The 21,268-nt window shown below is 45.9% G+C and overlaps 1 protein-coding gene across 2 annotated transcripts in view; it reads right to left on the bottom strand.

The window, feature by feature from the left end:
- Positions 1-21,268, bottom strand: part of PAK5 (p21 (RAC1) activated kinase 5) — a 163,430-nt gene that overhangs the window by 75,222 nt on the left and 66,940 nt on the right. Inside the window, exon 1 of one of the 2 annotated variants that reach the window (XM_068186070.1) lies at positions 11,833-11,969. The exons of the other annotated variant lie outside the window; for it this stretch is intronic. The gene's annotated coding sequence lies outside the window, so the exon portion shown is untranslated. Of the gene's footprint in view, positions 1-11,832; positions 11,970-21,268 lie in introns of those variants that run through there. 2 annotated transcript variants of the gene reach the window in all.

Genomic DNA, 21,268 nt, shown 5'->3' with positions numbered 1-21,268 from the left:
GTACAAGGGAATTTTCAGACCCCCACGGCACAGTCCGGCAGTCTCCTGAGGTCTAAAAAAAGGAAAGTGTTTGGAGAATTGGGGTCAACACAGAACTACAAGATAATGCACTGGGTGTCCCCAGAAAAGTACCAAGGTCTACCACAGCTTCTGCTTTTCAAACTGCACCAAAAGAACTAAAACTTCACCACATCTTCCAACATGGCTTTTAGAAACACATAACTGGGCAAAGACTTAACTGTGGGAGCTGATAGATCCAGGAGCCCTTCCTGTAAGAACACTCTCTGGTTCTAGGGACTCCTGCCTTGCTCAGTCAAGGCACTCCCAGTTTGCACCAGCAGGTACTGAGACATAATAAATGCAGAAACAACTGCTGCTCAATCATGTGTATCAAACAGCACACATAATTAGGGCTGCCTGTATACACAAAGGCTCAAAATTAAAAGGCAGCAACTTCTAGTGCTACTTTGTGATTTTGGCAGGTTTCACTTTCCCACTTGGCATCCTTACAACATCTTTGGTAAAAGCTAAGATAACAGTCTTGATCATCGAGCACTTGTTTTTTGTAAACACCCATGTGCGTGCAGCAGATAAATAATCCAGTACCTGCTGAATATTTAATCTCTCCATGACTGTGCAGAGAATGTGCCCAAGCCCTGCAGGGCCCTCAGTCCCTGCATCCCACCCTCCCCAGAGCCTGCTACATGCTGGCTCATCCTTCGTGCTAGTGACTTGTTTTCTCAGCCATCCCCACATAGTTTGCTTCCAAGGCTGGCTCTTACTGGCACAGATCCCCAAAATGTCTTCCCAAACACATACACTACTGCTAGGAAAGCCACCATGACAGATAATAGCGCTCATGCCAAGTACAAATCATTTTTAACTCCTAAGTTTGTTTTCTGCAATTCTGAAACCTAACTAACCACAGGTTCCTAATGTCTGCCTTCGAGAGGGAAAGGCGTGGGGGGAATCTCCTGCATTCATTAAGGCACAAATGTACACACCTCTGTATAAATAAATTTGACTATTTATGCTAAACTAGACAGGCTCCTCCCTTGATGGCTTACCCTCTCACTTGTCCCACAGTCAAATCTTTTGGCTGTCCCAAAGTCAAATCTACATTAGCTTCCTGTTTTCATAGTCAGCATTCTGCAGCAAATTCTCCCAGAAGTTATGCCACCTATCCCAAACTTCAGTCCGACTCAGGTCAGTCCAGGCACAACTGACTTTGCAAATAATTTCCCAAGAATCCCCTTCTCTGGAGCAGTACAACACTAATGGGAATCAATACTCTACAACCTTTTAGGAAAAGTACAAGCAACTTTGAACTTTTAATTAACCCAGAAGACTCCCAGCCCAAATCCCCCTCCCAGACTCCCTCATCAAGGGATGTGCTCTCCATCATACACCAAAACCTACCGTTCACTTGCAAATTCAGAGCTATCAACTTCTACAGGAACATGACCTGATCCAAAGTCTCCCCTGAGTAAGAGATGGAGAGCAATTTTAAAACACACATGATTACAAATGCCAGTAAAATCTAAATTCCCATTTCCACATGGGAAGAAAAACTCCCATTTCACTTAAAATAACTGGGGAAGAAGGCATGGCCTTTACATGGCCTCACTACAGTGAACTGACAGCAAAGATTTACTAGCAAAGGATAGTAGTGAAGTCACCTCCTTCTAAAATTTTATTGCTCTTACATAATATGCTATTATGCATTAACTAGCATGCTGTGAAGTGCTGTCATAAATATTTAAATGGTGATGACAAAGTAAGAGAGGTGTCGATGCCCCCTGTGTTTCTGGTTTGCACTGCTCACTCCCTTGGGCCCGTGCAGAAAATGAAAGTGCTACATGTGAACCAAACCATACGCATGTACCTGGTGTCCAGTAAAGCAAAAGGGACCTCAACTTGTTTCTAAAAGCTCTTTCTACACCAGGGCTGCTTCTGTCAGCATGGCCAAGCCTGTCCAAAGCGAGGCTCCCCTCCCACACGCTCGCCTGGCTGCATTAGTTATTACATTTGATAGCTTTATAGCATTATTTGAAGCTTGCTATTTACCCAGTTACACAAGGCCCAGTGGCTTAGAGCCCATTCTCTGCCTGGGCTGCAAATCTCTGCTACTACCTCCAAAATAGCCCAGATTTTACAACCCATTAGGCTTAATGATAAATCCTTGGATTTATGTTCCGGGCTAGTGAGTGATGAGAGTTCAAGGGCTAAGCTTTGATTTATCTGCAGGCCAAGGGAGATGGTTATTTCTATAATTTTATTTTTCTCATTATTTGCTGTAATGACTGCAATGCTTTGCTCTGACATCATGGCAATTTTTACTGTTATCTACATCAAAATCAACACTGTACTTGGTCCTTTCACTTGTATTTCCTCTCCCAGCAGCACAGGAACACTGCTGGAGCAGTTTTCCATCCCCTGCCTAGCCTGAGCAGCAAAGCCTGCTACAGATGCTAACTCCAGAACTCCTGGTGCATGAAAGGCAATGGTTTCCAACTTGCAAATACTGCTGGAGGTGGGGCAATGGTCTGGGAATGTTGACTGTTCTGCTTTGAACCAGTTTTGTACATTTGTGGTGCTTTACATGCAATGCCAGTGGTGACTAGAGTTGAGATAAATTTTGCTTCATAGTGCTTTAAATCCAGAACCATGAAAGAGCAGCAAGTACTTTGGAGAGATGCTACTCTCAGCAGGTCCAGTATCTGCATTGATTATAAATCACCTGTCTTAACAGTTTCTCTGAAAACCCCAGGCCTTTGGAACCAGGGAGATACAAGAAAACCTCCAATTTTCTCTCCAAATCTACTTTAAAAGAAATAAAGAGAAAATTAAATGCCCTGTGTTATAGGCAAAAGTCTTGAGAAATGAACTATAAGGACCACAAATGTTCATACAACTCAGAGCTTCACACTTGCCTGGCTTTAATGTGCTCATCACAAAGGCAGGCACTGCACTTTTTAGAGCTGGTTACTGGTTTCAGCAAGGATGGGTGGCTGCATCATGGAATGACAGGCCAGACTGTTAAAAGATTAAGGAATAACATGATACTACAAAGCTAATCACACCTCCAAGTCATTTTCTTCAAAGATTATTACATTCATTTGACCATGCTGTACAGGTACATGAGGACTACTTGAGTAATACTGAGAAAGGACAGAAAAAATAAGCATTAAAGGGCAAATTTTGAGCAGCTCAAATTTACAGAGTGAAACAGATGCCTCATATAATAAAGGGAACTTGTCAGGGGAATGGAGCATTATCCAATATCTGTCTTGATTGACAGCTTGACAGCCTTTCACCCATTAAAAAAAAAGTCTTTAAAAAGCATTAGTTAACAATTATCACCAATTTTCCTATTAAGGAAATTTTCCATGGAAAAATACCTGCAATTTAATTTCTAGCTAAATCAGGACAGTTGACTATTTTTCTTCCTCACACAGAATTGGAAATTGAAGGAAAATAGCAAGATGCTGTCAGATCAGTATCAGAGCAAAGTAAACAGGAGAGGAATAAAAATGGCAAAAGCTATGGAACAAAACCACACAAAACCCCTTTAATCCTCAGCTGAAGATCTCTCTTAAGAAGCAGCATCAGGTTGTTGCGCAAAAATTAAATGCAGTAACAACATACTGTAGACCAAGTCCTACCAGATGTTGAGGAAAAAGTCAAAATGCTTCTTCAAACAAAGTTTATAATAAATGTGAGCCACAGAGGTACCAGGTTTTTCCCATTTCACACACAATGCCAGGGATCCATTGCACTGATGAGGTCCAAATTCAGACTGGATTCCCAAGAAGAAAAAGGCCCCGGCTTTAACTTGAGGTCATGAGAAGAGAAGGCACCAGGGCAACCTAACTGGACCTTCCAGTACCTAATGGGAGCCTATAAAAAAGATGAAAAGAGACTATTTACAAGGGCATGGAGTGAGAGGACAAGGGGAACGGCTTCAAACTGAGTAGGTTTAGATTAACTGTTAGAAAGAAGTTCTTCCCTTTGAGGGTGGTGAGGCACTGGCAGGGGTTGCCCAGAGAAGTTGTGGCTCCCCCATCCCTGGAGATGTTAAAGTCCAGGCTGGATGGGGCTCTGAACAACCTGGGATAGTGGAAGGTGCTCCTGCCCACAGCAGGGGAGCTGGAACAAGATGATCTTTAAGGTCCCTTCCAATCCAGGTCATTCTATGATTCATTACATCAAACATTTCTCTTGGAAGGAAGCAGCCCTGCTGATGGGCAACACATTCCATACTTCTCTCCCCACACAGAAGAAAAACCATCCATTTATTGTTAGCCTGTTAAGAGACTTTAAGTCACTTTTCCGCTAGCAATGCTCTGAACCATTTTTTAAATTATTTACCTCATGCCTTGTACTTCCTAAGTACTTGAAAAAGCCCTACATAGTCTCCCTGTGAATCCTGACAGTGCTAAGAGCTGGTCCTCAAAGAGACTGGGTAGAGAATGCACTGATGTGGGATGGATGTTGCATCTTCAGTAGCTTCTGTGCTGAATCTCTAATAACAGAAAATGAGAGACATGCTTGAGTCCCTCATAAAAGCCCTGCCTCAGTAAAGCACTTTCCCTGCTCTCCAGAACGAAGACTCACTGTCATCTCCATCCAAGAGAAGGCTTCTTCTGCCTCACCCCTAGGAATTAGTCCTCTGTGGCATTCAGGCACGTGGTTTTGCACATGTTTCCCCAGGCAGTCTTTGGGGTATGGATTACACCATCTGCTTTAAACTGAGCCCTGTCATCAATACTCCGTTTTGGCAGGGGAGCTACTGGCAATAACCACTTTCCTTCATTGCCAACTCCTCCCTGACTTCCAGTAGGACAGCACTCTTTCCATCCAGCCACACGACTGTAATAACAGACATCCATACACAGGATCTTTCTAATTTGTTTGCGTTTCTACTTCTCATCCTTCATTTACTGTCCTAAAAATGTCAGAACAGAGAGCAGAACTTGAAAGGCAATCACCACCTGCAACTATTGTAGCAACGCTGAACTATTTTGGCAGTCAGGCCTTTCTCAGACATGCTGAGGGGGCCCATATCCCTGGTGCTGGGAAGATGTAACACAGCCCCCCGCTTTTGGCTGCTTCATTTCAAGCTCCTGCATAAAAACGGGAGCACCCTTTTTATTTCCTGAGTTTCCCCAGCAGCCAATGACTTAGATTACAGTCATTGCCTCAGCACTGGAGCACTTTCCACTATCACACTAAGTTTGCGTGACAATATCACAACATAAAACCCCTGGTAATGCTGCTGCCCCAAACCCTGTGGCACACCCCGTGACATGGACGGTGCCTCCCAACCAGCCACCCCACTAACAGCACCACGCTCCACAAACTTCTTCTTTAACATTCTGGTTTCAGCTGCAGCTCAGCCATGGAATTCTCTGCCCTTTGATTGTTTTTTCCCTGTGACACAAAGCTTAAATAGGAAGAAGTTCTGTTCTTTGGAAAGGAGGAGTTCAGTGCGTGCAACAGAGACAAATTCATGTACCATTATTCTTTCCTGCATGCTTCAAAATCTGGGATGGAGGCACAGCTCAGGGCGCATTTACTTTGTTCTCATCTAGCTCTCAGGGAAACCTTCCTACTTCTTCAGCCTAGAAAATCACCCTTTGCTGTAAAACACAAAACCAAATACCCTCCAAATCCAAGTGAGCAATGCTACAAATCTGTTGCCTTCGGGGCCTTTACACACAAGTGAGAGAAGTTTAGTACATGCAAACCCAGTTTTCTGTGGCCTTGGCAGGATTTGGTTGAAAAAGGAAACAATTTAAACATTCTGACAGTTAATTTGCATTTCATGAAGTGCCCTGTAACAATCCTTTTGAACTATACCTCATTTCTATGTCCTTCGGTTGTATCTTAAAAGCCCTTCTGTGAGTAGTGTGCAAAAAACGCATCAAAAATCTTTTAAGTTTATTTATTTACATGGCCCAAACAAATAATATGGCATTAAGAATTGTTTTCACAATCCTGTAAAGTACTGAAAGCCTCCTGGGACGGATCAAGCTTCTTCAGCTCAGAACTGGAGAGTTCTGCACCTTAGAAAAAATTAAAACTAAACACCTAAGGTGCTTTTCAAAAGCAATTATCATAATCCCTGCTGTTACCCAGAGGGAAGCAGTGGCACGCAGAGGTTAAATAACTTCTTGGAGGTGGCTCAGTGTGCAGCAGAGCCAGGATTAGAGCCACCATGCCTCCTGACTCCCAGCTGCAGGCTCAGCCCAGCACCTTAAATAGCTGCAGTGCAAGCCATTAGCTTAGTCCTCTGAGCATGCATCTAGCTTGGGGAACGGGAAAGCTGGAGTTTAACTTCATAATACAAAACTTCCTACGGAGAATCCCCAGAAAGAAGCCTTAAATTTTAACAGCTTTAACCTGCCCAGCCTCTATGAAAAAGCGCTGGGCGGATTTTACTGCCACCAGTTTGGGATGAGTGAATTATTCACACGCAGCAGAGCGTGTCATAATAAAAGGTTTATAGGGGCTATCACCAGGATCATTCTTGTGGCATTTATTCATTCCAGTTTCTGTTTGCTGGCATTTCTTTTGTCCTCCCCTTTGTCACTAGGATTCTCTCTACCCTTCCCTTTGTGGGGTACCTTAACTTCTAAAAAAACAACAACATTTCTGCTAAGAGAGCGGTTTAGTGACATAGCACATTTTTGTTTACATTGTTATTTTGCATTTTCGTGTACTTCTACAGGGATAGCTGACACATGCAGTTTTCCCCCATCAGAGGTGACTGTGTATGTCTATTTCCACTATTCCCTCACCTACAGCTGCAGTATCTCTTTTATTTCTTTAGCTGCCTCCAGCAGGGACCAATAAATCTAAAACACAAGTCAAAAAAAAGGACAGTCAGAAAATGGAAAAAATATCTCGTGCTATTTTTGGCATCTAAGTTCTTTGGCTTAACCTATTTTTGGAAGAGCATCTTTGTTCAGCAAAATCAGAACTCCCAGCCCTGTGACACCAGGGCAGCATGTCCCGCTGCAGGCAGAGCTGTTTGCTGGCAGCAACCTCTAACTGCAGAGCAAAGCCAGGAGAGCCCAGAAGGAAAATGATGGGAGACAGGACTTCACTTCCACTCTCCATCACTTTGTGCCTCTAAGCAAGTCACGCCGCCCCTCTCCGGCACGCTCTGGCCATGCTCACGCCATATGCACACACAGGACGGGTGCACCCTGTGCCCTGAGTTCCAGACGGTGAAAACAAGGCCTCCTCCAGCCCTCTCAACTTCCAGCCCTTCCAGGACCCCAGTTTTGGTGGTTCATGAAGTGTAAATATTAACTGGTATCTACAGCTCATGTTTAGATAAAAGCTTTGCTTAGGAGATAAGGAAGGCTGCAAATAGCAAACGGCAGCCCTGAAGAGCTAAACTTGATTCATGTATTTCTGCTTTGCTGGTTTGATTTCAAAAGATATTCAAGCTCTGTATCTGAAACAGTTACTACCTCTGTACTTCCACCAGATGCACCTTCCAAAAGTGGCAGCAGTCTCACATGGCACAGAAAAGAAAAAAAAAAGTTGGAAAAGATGCAAAATAGCTGACTTGGTATGTTGTGGCTGGCTCTGCGTGACGCAATGGGAGCACACACTTCTCACATCACTGCACTCACATGCAGCACTCAGAAAGGATAATCTTTGAACCCTTTAAGGCAGAAGACTTGGTTTAAAACTGGAGTTTTGTGCCAGGGCTTTCAACAGGCACAGCTGAAACATGAGAGAACCAAATACTGCAGCTGGTCTTAGACCAGAAGCCGTGGCCGCAGCCCTCTCTCCAGGAAAAAAACCTAAACCAGCAAAATTTAACATGTAATTGCAGAGAAAATACTTTGTTTTCTTAGTCACAGGGACAGACCTCCAAATGCAACACTGAGTCCTCCTGGGCTAGGTGACATGCAGGCTGAAACACCCGCACTAACAGCCAAGTCCCCAATGAATCTCTCTGTCCAAATGGATTAAAGGCTTAATTAGAGTTACCTGAACATTAAAAACCACCAAAGTGCTCTGAAATTTGCTCTAAATGGAGGTGGAGGGAGTTGCCTTTTGAATGGGCGGAACTAACTGGGGTTTTGTTCACAGCTGTTAATGGTTTTGAATCATTCTCCTTTTCAGCTTTTTCCCTGATAATAAAGCGAGTGCAGCTGTGCATCATGAAGTGCTCTGGCACACCTCACCACCAATCACAGCGGAATGTAACTGGGGGAAATTGTCATAAATATATCAAGCTTTGTATCTAGAAAGAAGGAAGGTACACTATAAAGCTCCTACTGAGCAACACATAAACCTGCATCAGACACTGCATAAGCTACAAGGGAAGATGCTACCAAAACCAAGGCTCTGTTGGTCATGCCATCCCTTTTTTAAGCAAAAAGTTGTTTGAAACACATTTCTGGCTTCAAATTGCTATTGAGAGTAGCAAGACAAGTATGTTCAAGAGATTAGAATTAATGGTAAAAATAAAGAGTATAACTGGAAGATGGTGGAAAGTGTAGGCCCTACAGGTGTGAGGCTATCAACCACCTGAAGTCTCCATCATAATTTGTCTGGTTTCACCTGGCTGCAATCACATACAATTCCATCTTGACAACAGAGGTTTTGCTCAGCTTTCACCAAAACCCGGGGAAACCTGGCCAAACCCTGCAGGAGATCCAACAAAAAAACTCCTCTGATTTCTGCAAGGAGCAAAGCAGAGAGTCCCAAAAACGCCTCCAGCACGGCCAAACAGCACTATGAGTCAGCAACGTTAATGCCAGGAGTAGGATATCCCAAGGAGGTATTTAAAAGAGAGGTTTTGTTTGAGATTTATGATTCCGAACCTCTTCAGCTGTTGTACCCACACACACCTGTTGGCAGTTTCGGCACATGCCACACTTGTGTTTGTAGCTTTTGCAAAGTAAACCGGTAAAACCAGAGCCAGTTTATGTATTTGAACAAGTAGATGCCAAACACTTCAGATTCCTAACTGGAGCAGCTTCAAAGCAGGAAAAGGATTTAAGTGTTAAAAGTGAGGGTGATAAGAGAGGAGAAGCTGAGATGCAGGCACTCTTCTGCTCCATTTTCCAGGGTTTTTTTTTCCATACATCCCTGAAACAGCTGACACCTGTACACCTGTACTCCTGAGAGATCTGTGCCAGCATCACCTCTTAGGCTCCCACCACACGAGCTGGAACTCTCCTAGAACTCAGGTTTAAACCCAAACTGCATGCCCCAGCTGATGTCAATGAGAACAGTTCGTCTCCCCTATTTCAGCAGCAAATCTGGGGTCAGAAGTGAGACCAATGCAATAAAGCCAAACTTAGGCTTGTGATTAACTACCAGAAGAAGTCTGTTCTCAGCTGACTGACAGCAGGAGTTGACATTGGGGAGCAAATTTCTTACACTGCATTGTACTTCCCAAATATTAGTGTTCAAAGTAAGAGTTGCCAAAATCTGTTACATTGGCAAATAGTAATGGGGAAGTAAAATGTTTTGCAGGAACTTTGCTTGTTACATGCTTCCATCTTAGAATCAGCCATTGGGATGCTGAGAGCTCACTGAAAGTCAAATGCTGACTTACTGTGACTATTCACGATGGATGAAGATGTCCAGGAAAAACAACCAAATCCAAACAGAAAAGCCACTGGGAAGCAGAGGTGCCAAAATAATAAGGGAATCAAAGGAGCAATGGGATTTACTAGGTCTGGCTCCACAGCGGGTTGCCAAGGGAGTTTGTTGATGACTCCTAACAGGGCTCTCCACAACAGACCTGCCAGGGTTTCTCAGTGGCATTGCTTCCCGGTGTGAAACGACTCCTGAGCTGCCCAGTTAAGCCTGGTTCAGCAGTCCCCCCAGCTGAGCAAACGCACACACACCGTGACTGGTGAGCTCTCGCTGCCTCACAGCTAGGCTAAAAGAGAGGTGAGTAACAGCACCCCGAACTCCTGCACAATGGGGACATGGGACTATAGCAGACTGGACTCAAATCATCTGGTGAAAATTCATCTCAGCTAGAAATCATGGTCTCACTGGGATACAAACCATTTGGAAAGATGTTTGAAGCAGGAGAAAGGAAAAAGTTTAGCCTCAGCACTCTCAACATGAGAGTCTTTCCCTTGGATTAAAACAAGGCTTTTTAGTGTTACTATCTCAAATTAATACATTTGATAGCACAAATACACAATTCCACACTGAGCAAAGACCTTTCATCAACCTAAAACGACCTACATCCAGAAAAAGGTGACTAAGCCACAGAAATAGGCAATAAGGCAAACCACAAGGAGTAACTCCCAAAGCACAGCAGCAGCTCTGAAACCCAGTGCCCTGCCCCACGCAGCCAGGTCCCTCACTCCCACCCGAAAACCAGGAGAGCATATGCACACCACGGGGCAATGAACATAACTGTAACCCACATGTAGCAGAAACAGCAACGTATGGGCAGGAAATAAAGAGCAATGCAAAGGGCCATTTTGCAAACCTCAAACTGAACCAGAGGAGCTTCTCCAGCTTCTCTGTGTTGCTCCTGGTTGGGGGGCAGACGGCCAGGGAGCCCCAGGAGCGGCACTACATCCACTCACCACCTCCGAAACGCCCTCCTCAGCAGGCAGCCAGGGCCATCCCCAACACCTTCACATGACAAGAGCTCTGTCCCCGGCAGCAGCAGCAGCGATGCTCGCAGCCACGGCTGTCACAGCGGGCACGGCAACACGGCTCCCTGCTGCAGCCCTGGGCAGCGGAATTGGAAGTTTCACGGTACAATAAGGGCCATACATTCTGAGCAACGATTCCTTAAGTGCTGCCTGGGCAGCAGGGACCACAGAGATCTATCTCAGCGTAGATACCAACTCATTTCCTTCATTTCACAAATGCTGAAGCATATAAAAAATTCTAAAATGAAAAGGAAAGGCAACTAGCAGAGGAGTGTCACTGCTGGCCCCTCTCAAGTTGTTGGGAATTTTATTCTTACTGGCAATGACAGCCCATTAGATCTAACACTGAATAATTTGGGGAAAAAAAAAAAAATCATTGTTTCTTTATGTTAACAGCGGGCTGGTAAGTAACAAAGAGGAAGAAAGACAGCCTGCATGCTGCTGGCGGGTTGGTAAAAAATTCTCAAGGTCTGATCGATATTATGAAAAAAAACCCTCTCTTGGCCTGAGGCTGGAGTGTTATTCAAGCACGGCAGTCACTATGCAGCTCATTTTCTTTAGCTGCAATGATCCGAGGCTCATGAACACTGAAAGAAGAGCAGAGTGGATTGCAGGCATTTCTAACCCTTTACATAAAGAAAGAAAGAAAGAAAAAAAAAAAAAAAAAAAAAAAAAGAGGGAGTATAGAGGCGCATGTAGGAGCATTTCCAGGAGCGGCTGTACGGCTCTCTGGGCACCTGCTACCTGGGGGAAACCCAAAAGCACATCATATTCACGGAAAGTTGGGAGCAACTTCTGGGGAGGCGAAATGACAAAAAGCAAAAATGGTTTTGAAAGAAAAAAGAAAAGAAAAGCCATTATTGTAGGAAACCCCGGCAAGCTATCAAAAGCAACATCACCTACGGCGACCCCTGGGAGAGGAGCCCGGGAGCCCCGCGCCAGCCTGCCCTGGCAGCGCCCGCGGCTCTGCCCGCTCCGCACAGGTGCGGACGGGGATGCCCGGGCCGTGCCTTTGTCTGCGGGCACCGGCAGCTGCCAGGGCGCAGACAGCCGGCCGGCCGGGCTCCGGGAGGCGTCGCGGCCCCCAGGGTCGAGCGTCCGCCCGGGCAGGGGCAGCCGCCGCCCGCGCCCCCCCGGGCGGGTCCCCGCGCCCCCGGCCCCGCCGCCCTACCTCGGCCGCCGCCGTCACGCCGCCCCCAACGCCATGTTCCGGCTACATCCGGGCCGCGGCTCCGCAGGCTCCGCTCGGCTCCGCACGGCGCGGCCGCAGGTGCCGCCGCCCGCCCCCGAGCCCAGCCGAGCCGAGCCGAGCCGAGCTGAGCCGGAGCGGGCGCGGCGCCGCCCTCGCAGCGGGCCCGCAGCCCCGCCCCGCCCGCGCCTGCCGCCCGGAGCGGCGGGGCCGGGCTGCGCCGAGAGCGGCAGCTGCGCACCTGCCCTGACCTCTGTCCTCGGGCTTTGTCTGTCCGGCCACCCGCCCTTCCGGGCACCCACCCGTGTCCGCACCAGCCAAGGCACCTGCGCGCCCACACAGCCGTGCCTGCAGCAGCCAAGGCACCCATGCACGCACCGACTTGTGCACCCACCCGTGCGCTCGTACATCACCCACCTATTCCTGCATCACCTCGTGCACCTGCGTGCCCAAACGCCCATTCCTGCACCAGCCGAGGCACCTGCCCCCCCAAACAGCCGTGCCTGCCCCCGCCAATGCACCCCTCCGCCCATGTGTGCACCAGCTTGTGTGCCCACCCGTGCATGCATGCACACATGTATCATCCACCTATTCCTGCATCAACTCATGCACCTGGGCACCCACACACCCATTCCTGCACCAGCCAAGGCACCCGTGCACCCACGCAGTCTTGACCACAAACCATCCCTGTCAGGAAACACGGAGCACAAACGGCAAAGTGCTTTTCAGAGGCACCTGCAGCAGAGGCTCCCCGGGAGGAAAAGAGCCAAAGCCAATCTGATTGATACAGCCCTGCATGGGAGAGGAGTGATTTCATACTTAATGATGTTGAATTGCACATCGTTTCTAGTTTCTTTGATGCCCCTTTGCATTAACATGCGCTCTGTATGGCAGGAGCAGAGAGGATTCGACAGGGACAGCTTGATGACAAAGGTGCATTGGAGCTGTGTGGGGTGGATGTGCTAGGCCAGGCAGAGGGACGTGCAGAGGCTGAGGCTCTCGTGGCACTAAGGCACCCGAGGTCCAAATAGGTTTTTGCACATATGAAAAACCCTATAGCAAGAAAAACAACAACAAATCCATCAGAAATGTGCTCTTCATTACCCATTACAGTAGTGTTTGCTTCTACTGTTTTTATGTTCTGCTCCATCACTGCACTACATAACGCTATGAGATGAAAGGAGCTCCCTTGGTTCTTGACAGCACACAGTGTCAGTGTTTGCTGGGATGGCAAAGCTCCTGCTCTAGCCTCAGCCCCTGCCCACGGCACTGCTGGGGCAGTGCCAGCACAACCAGGGCCACTCTGCTTTCTGAGAGGGACCTGGGGCACAGACCAACACAGCCCAAAATGTAGCATAAAGTTATTCAAAACCCTGGGCCATAATTTTCACCTCCTAGATGTGAAATTCAGAGACAGGCTGGTTGGGATCACCCTGAGTGGGTGCCATTGTTGAAGTCACTCTGTTGCTCCTGGTTTCCATTTCTTTGCAGTGGGCTCTATAGCCAAAAGCATCATTTGGAATCAGAAGAACATTTAAGAACAATCACCGAAGAGCATTTAGGCTTCTGGTAAAAACCCCAAACAACCCAAACTCTCCCCAGAAAACCCCAAGCCAGGCTAAAACTGTAAGGTAAAAACCCCAACAACTTGGTTTTAAACCTCACCACAAAGCTGAAGCCTTCCCCTGGTGCATCAGACCAGAAATAAGGTGGGACAAGGCAGGGAGGTTTCCCTGCTCTGAGTCCGGAGTGACGTGTGTCTGTAATGCAAGGTGCTGCCTGTCACATCTTGGCATGGTACATACAGCTTCTGCAGGGGAAAAAACAGAAATCAAGCCTTTGCTGTTTTGTCTTTAGTCTCAAGTGTGACTTAGAGAAAACTGTCTCAGGGAATTGGCAAAATGGGCTGATGGATGCCAAACTATAGCACCAGGAGAGAGGCACTGCACCATTCCAGGAGTGACAAGGCAGGGAGGGAGGGAGAAGTAGTCCCTCCATATCCCATGAGGTGGTGGGAGAACGGCTGGCACAGAGGCTCAGTAAGAGGAATCTGCTGAGACTCACATAGAAGGGAGGCTGATGCATCCATCAGCATAGGAAAATCCAATTCTGTGTATTCCCAGAGAGCCCTGGACTCTCTGTTTTCATGGCTGAAGCCAACAAGAAACCAGGTTTCTAACTTGGACATTAGTTTCTCCACTGAAGACAGCTGAATTACCTAAAGGACGAATTTGACTATCTAATGCCTTCAATCTGAAAAACAGATGTGTATATACCCCAAAGCTTTTCAAAAAAGGTTCATTTTACCTTACACACAATGGTATGAATCAGAAATACGTCTCCTCCAGTCATTGCAACTGCCCTGTGCTAGAGTTGATGTAAATTAAAGACAGATAAAAATATAAAATGTCCTTCTTCCAGAAAAATCAGAGCATAGGATTATTTTTTTATCATTATACATTTAAAATTTGATAATTTTAATTTAAAACCTGAACCAGTGGCACTAAACATTATGGCCTAAATTTCATTGTAATACTAAAAGAAGTAGCAGTTAACCTCTACAAATTTTAGATTAAGTCAAGCCACTGCAGTGGCTGAAGTATTTGCTGAACCAACTGGATCAGGGGATTCTTGAGACTCTAAGTCCATTTCCTACAGACCCAATTCTTCTCAGGATGCGCAGAAAGATGTTCTTCCTTTCAGTTTGCTCCAATTTGAGAAAATCATTGGGGGTTGAAAACAAAGAGGGAACAGGAGATTGCACTTTCTCCCATATGAGTCTTTATAAGGATTTGGTGATTAGAAACACCCAAGCCTGCTGTCAAAGAGGTAATATTTCCTGTGTTTAAAATGTCCATTTCAACTGCAGAATCAATTTTGATACCTGTGTTCTTCCCCTTGCCCCATCTGTCCATCATATTTAAGATTAGTATGTGATTTAAATTAAAGCACAGTAACTAATGTATGCTACTTTTTTCTGCAGCGTACCTTAACATGAACATTAAAATAAGCCAGGGAGTAGAGGCATCAGTCATTGGTTTGTCACATAAATGAAAATTGTTAAGTAACTTTAGACTTAATATGCAGATTCTTCAATAAATATGGTAATAGCATATCCTGATCACAAGTGAAAAAAAGAGTACCAGGCTCCGGTGAGGAAGTATCAGTTGTTCCTTAGGAAAATAATTAAAAACTACAAATGAAGAACAAGATTAATTTAAATAATCAATTTGTGTTTCCTGCTAGCTGATTTAAATCATGATGAAAATTGTTGATTAAAGCCCCTTATTTAAATCTGTGCCTCTTAATGAGAGTGCAAGCCTATGAGCATAGGCCCATAATAGTAATAAAAGACTCTGTAGAGAAAAAATAACTTTCACAAGAATACTTCCAGGGCTGGAAGAACATCATCCATCCTTTGCAAAAAGAAATGTATCTTACCCAGCCAAGCAATTCTTCACCCCTAAGTTTTTAACCCTGTGAAAAGATCAGGGATGGGGCAATAAGTCATAGGATATTCACAGCCACATTATGTAAGTACGACTGAACTGGTGATCCTTTTCGCTAACCATTGGAGAGGAAGATGAAGTATTGCTGGAATAATTAAAAAGACAGGTTTGAATTCCCTAAGCAATGCAGTTGAGCACCCTGTCCAGCTATTGGTCTTGGTGGCAGCAGCCTTTTAAGGTCTTGAGCTGTTGCAGAGGGAGGAAGGCTGAAGGATGCTGTGTGGAGTGGGCCTTTGCCAACCCAAGCACCATGTGCTCCCATGCAGCCCCTGGCCTCTGTCCAAAATGCTGTTTAAGGGCCACACCTCTGGAAGCAGAACAATGACTCTCATAACTACACTTCAAATCTCCTCTAAACTTAAAGTGCCTTTGCTTTCCTTGTCAGTCTAAATCCAAGCACAAAAGTATTCATTATGAATTTATAGTGAATGTAGACAGCTGCATTTCACTGAGGGCTGTGCGAGCGTCATCAGCCTGTACAGGTATTTTACATGTCCACCATGCACTGAAATGGGCTCTTCCCTGTGGTCCTATAATCCACATCACTTTTTAGTCCTCTTCAAGTAATATGGGAGTGCATTGGTGCAGCCCCATGGCCTGCCTCTCTATTAGCAAGGGTGACAGTCACCTCTATTTCCGTGCTGCTTAGTCCTCACTCCTGCACTGCCCGCTCCTGGGCTTGAGTGGTGTCTCCCACAGAGATATCGGCCCTTTTGGGAAGTGTACCATGGGATGAAAGCCTGAAGGCATGACCTTCACTGTTACCGAGATCAGTCACCAGAGGACAGACAAAGAGAACAGATACATTTCATAAAGGGGGTTTTAAAGTTATTGTATATTTTTGAGCCATGATTTATGGTATGTCTGGTATTGCTGCTGCCAACATTCTTATTGTTGAATGATCAAAAGATACATAAAGATCCATAACTAGGGATATTTACACAGACTTATCCTCCCACACCTATGATTCTTTCCCTTCAACTCTTATTTCTGAGGGTAGCAATGGGCCCCAACCCTGCAAGGCAGAGCACAAAATGCTCTGCAGTTTGCATCTTCCCAGGATGTGGTTGCAGGACATGGCTGCTCCAACTCCAGAGATAACTCTGGGACCATGCAGGAGCTTCAGTCCTGTGATGTGCCCTGAGCATGGTCCTGTCCTGCCTGAAAGGACAGTAGTGTGGGACTTTATCAGGCTCAAACTGCTGTTCCCAGCTGCCAGAGCACTGCAGTGCCTCAGTAGTGGGTGCTGAGCAGATACTGGTTCAGGGACTTCTCCGCCTCTGCAATAAAGTTTAGGATCCATGAACAAATGGATTTGCTCCTTTTCCCCCACCCTAGCATTTGGCAAAAGCACTATCACACTTTTGTGTCACACTGCCCTGCAAATCTGCTTCCAAGAGGCTGCCTTCTTTTCTTCAAAGATCACTTCCAGTACTAAGCAAGATCTCTCAGAGCTCTTGACTTTGCAGCTGGCAAAGTTTACAACATGTTTACAATACCCTGCATAATTTGGCTATGAGATAATGTATAGTATAGTCCTTCAGTGGTGCACAGTGGGAAAAGAACAAGTGGAAAAAAATAAGGTAATGCAAAGCCAAGAAAAACAGATGGTAGCGAGCTCTCCAAGGGGCAAGAATGATTAAATAACTGCAGATTTTTTTTTTTCTGAGGAAAAATATATTGTCAAATCAGTAACACAGTTTTTAGGAAATGCAGACTAGATCAAATGTGCATTTTTAAAGTATTAAACAACGGCACTTCATCAGGACTGATGGTCTGCACTGCACATGTTTGCCTACACAAAACAGAGAGACGCAAAAATAGCATTGTTCCAAAAAATTCTCGTTTGACCTCAAGGTTACATTTCATACTTTCTGGGAAGTTCTGCAATAGGTAACAAGCCAAAAGTTCAGGTGGAAATCAGAGTGGGCCAGCACTTACTGTGCCCTTTAGCAGCACTGTATCTTTGACAATCTTAGTCAGAGCTGCAATTTTGAGAGAAAAGAACCTCTTGACAATTTTGGAAACGTTCCTGTGCCTGCTGTTAGGGCCACAGGAAACTATACTAATTTAATACATCTGTGCACGCTTCCAGAATGATTAACTGATACCTTTTATTCTTTTTGACCACATCAAGTGAAGCCAAAGGGGAAAAAAGAGACACCTAAAAATGGCCAAGTATACAAATACTCTAATTCTCCTCCAGGGAAAGATTTTTTGCTTCTCTTAAGTCACCCAGAGGAAGCTAAGCAACATATGGGATGCATGAAAGTTGCTCTCTGCGGATCTGTCAGTGCGTTTTAGCCATGCTGTGCATCAATCCCAACTGCTCTGAGCACGGCATCCCTGCTGCCGACTGGCCCACGCTCAGCTCCTCACCAGGAGACAAACCAGCTCCTGCCGTGGCTGCCACAGGCCCAAAGGGCAGCAGTTGGAAGGCACCAGATCGCTCGTGCTCTCACTCTAGCCATAGTGAAAGTGGTGCCTTGGGAAGGCTGCCCTAGAACAGAGGCTAGACAGAGCTAAAGAATAAAGTAGGGATTTATTAGGAGGCCTCAGTGTGTCCACCTTGGGCAGCACAAGAGCCCAGTCAGGGCTACACTCAAGATGAACCAAAATGGTCACAAAATGCATGACTGGTCACGGCATCTCTCACTTTTATAAGTTTTGCTCCATTTGCATATTGGAGTTAATTGTCCAATTACAGCTTTAGGTCATGAAGTTCCATCCTTCCTGTTTTTCTCTCTTCAGTCCACATTGTTTCTGCTCTTGGGCCTGAGATCTGGATCATTTGTCCTTGGTCCCCAGTTAGAGAAGGAATTGTTTTGTCTCCCTACTCTGTGAAGAGAGCTTACCATCCCCTAATATGAAGCTCAGAACTACACACCAAAACAGCCCAGAATCTGAAAAATATAAAAACTAAAACTTGAGGCATCATAAGAATAATGGTTGCAGCATCTCCAGTGCTTGCTGGGCTACGGTGATGTGGTGGGTTGTGGAGCAGAAGGAATCGCAGGCTGGAAGGAGCTCTGACAGTGGGAAATAACCTCTTGACACTGTGGCTGTGGAAGAGGCCTGTGCGCTCAGTCTTCCAGGTTGGGTCCCCTGGGCTACGCTGGGGACTTGCACAGACCAAACCCTGCTGAAGATCTCAGGTGAAGCTGAGATCTCCTGGTGAAGCTCCCCAAGGAGTTACATCTGGGTAAAGGCAGCCACTGCCCCCCAAAGCAAAGAATGAGCAACCCCAGAGCTGAGGTCCCAGCACACCATCACCCAGCAGCGCTTTGAAAATGTCAGTCTTTCCTTGCCGAAAGACCGACAAGAATGGGGAGTCTCCATTTCCATTTCTGCTCCAGAAGATCTGAACTCACAGTGTTGCCTGACTGTAAAAACTAACTGCTTTTCCCCAGCATGTCAAGAAATCAAAGTGATGGGGTATTCCTTGAAGCCAGTAGCTGGCAGAAGTGATAGGAAGGGTCACCTCTTCATCTTACTGCTTTTTGGGAGGTGATGAATGCTCCATTATCATGCCCACAACACCATTGATAATATTTGCATTGAAGCTCCATTTCCTGTTCAACCCATGCAAATATGAAGAGCAAAGTCACTGCTACTGCCTTAGTTATTTTCTCTTTCTGCTGGGAGCAGACCTGAGCTCCATAAAACCACGTGCTCTTAAGTTCTGGAAGTAATCACTTTTCCTAGGCAAAGGGAACCCTCTCTCTAAAAATCAAAGTTTTTCTTGGGAAGCAATAAACCCACAGATGAGCCTCCCAGCTGCTAAAAGCCCCTGCTCCCCACCCTGCAGGTGCCAAGCACTCCTCCCTCTAACAGCAGCTCCAAAAGAAAAGCAGGCCCCCGGGATGTGCAGGGAGTACTGCAGAATGTACAGTGGCACAGTTGGGTCCATGTGCCTGTAGGAGCTGCTGTGAAGTTGGTCAGAGGGGGCTCCTTTTGAAACAGGACAGGTTCCAAAAGGACACGAGCTCTCAGAAGAGGCAATCGTTGGGAATGCCTCCAGCTCCAGCCCCAAACTGCAAACTAAAGTACTTGCTTTTGTTAGAACATATGGCAAAGCCCTGCATCCTACACGTGTTTTAATGCCAAGAGTGACTCTTAGTTTGGCATCCTACATGGCAAAGAAGCCAGCAGGGGTTTTGTCCAACAGAGAAGAGGGATGAAAGCAGGCAGTTTATGGCACTACTATTTCAGCTTGTCTTCATTTCCTGGTCTGCATCACATCCCTTGGTCAGTCCAGCTCTGGCCATTCTTGGCTATCCTCAGTCCCCTCACCTGAGTGTTTCTGTACCTCAACCTTATATTGCAGGCTACAAAGTACTGCATTGGAAGTACTTTGTAACCCAAGGCGTTTTTCTATTACAAACAGTCCTTTGCAGCAAATTCCAGGTAGGTTGAGATTGTAGAGTAATGTAATTCCAATCACCTGGTAGAATACTTGTCTATTTCTCCTTTACGACTATCAGTACCCAGCCTATATTCTCTCTGTTATACTTAAGCCTCCAAAATTACACTGATCAAAGCAACCTGCATTTATAAACTGATGTGCTCTTGCATTCGAGAGATTTGCCAAGTGCTAAATATAAGGTTTCTCACTATACTCAAATCAAATTCAAATTCCAGCTGCCTCTCAGCTAATATGCAGCAAAGGTTTAGCAGTACAAAGTCGTGTTTGTAGAATCAGACACCAAAGATGATTAAATTAAACTGAAAGGGGAATCAGTACAAGCCTGAAATTAGTTTGCTGAAGATACCAGAGTTCATTTCCTCCCACTGACAGACAGAGCCACCTTGTGACCTTTAGTGATCAGAGCAAACAGGATCATGGCTTTGCCAAGTCTGCCACCCTCCATGCCCAGCAGTGCCCTGACTGAAAAATCAGCTTCATTCTCTGCTGCCCAGGGCAGGGGGCCTGCAGGATGCTCAAAGCAGTGCAGCAGGTTCAGACACTGCCCTCTCCCCCATGGACTGTGATCTCCATCTCCTCCCTCTCAATGGATGCTCTCCAGCACTCCAGGCATGCATTGAGATTTGAAGAACAACTCCTGGGTTTATCTTGGTGGTCTCTGCTCAGAGCAAAGGACTCTTCATTCTTTGATTTGACCATGACAGCAAAACCAGGAAGGTGCCTGAAGTTGGCAGGGTGAGTTGATGAGATGTTGAGAGCAGGAAGGAGCCGGAAGGAATCCCAGGGGTGGGCAGGCAGTTATTTCCTTGTTTTTGCTTTGTTAATCTGGCTCTTTTGAAACAGCATAAAAATTGCCAATGAAAAAAAAAATCCTAACTTTGGCTATAGGAAGAGAGCTGAAGGGATTTAAAGCATATGGTAGCAAAAAAGTTGTTCATCTTCTCTCTCCCACTCTGCCCCATTACCTGTTATTCTTGGGCATTATCTCTCTGGGCACTCTGGATGCTGCAATTGCACTGATGGCTCCATGGGAGCAATGGAAAACCACCTGCTGAAAACAAAAGCTTCTCTTGACTATTACATACACACAGGTTTGCCAAGACACCTTGTTGTCTCCCTGCAGCCCTTCTGCTGGTACCATTCCGGGTCTCCTCCAAGCACAGATGGGAGAATAGCACCAGGTTATTTGCTGTTCTTGCCTTGCTAATGTCAGTGACCTGATTTACAAACCAGACTCAGATCACTGCTCCTATTTGGTGCGTGGTACAAACTGGTGCTGGTCCTTAGAGACTTGCACACAGTCAATTTTCAACAACAAAAAGGATTTTCTTCCTTTAAGAGGCGAGGGTTAGCACAGCTCCTTGGCAACATTTAAATTGAAAGGACAAATTGTAGGAGCAGGTATTCCAGAGCAGTGGCACAGTCTCTTACAAAAAACCCCTACTAACCAAATTAAAATAGACATAGCCCAGGAGGGAAAGAA

This window comes from Anomalospiza imberbis, chromosome 3 (assembly GCF_031753505.1).
Source record: "Anomalospiza imberbis isolate Cuckoo-Finch-1a 21T00152 chromosome 3, ASM3175350v1, whole genome shotgun sequence".
Taxonomy (NCBI): Eukaryota; Metazoa; Chordata; class Aves; order Passeriformes; family Viduidae; genus Anomalospiza; species Anomalospiza imberbis.
This window is presented reverse-complemented; position numbering and strand designations above follow the sequence as displayed.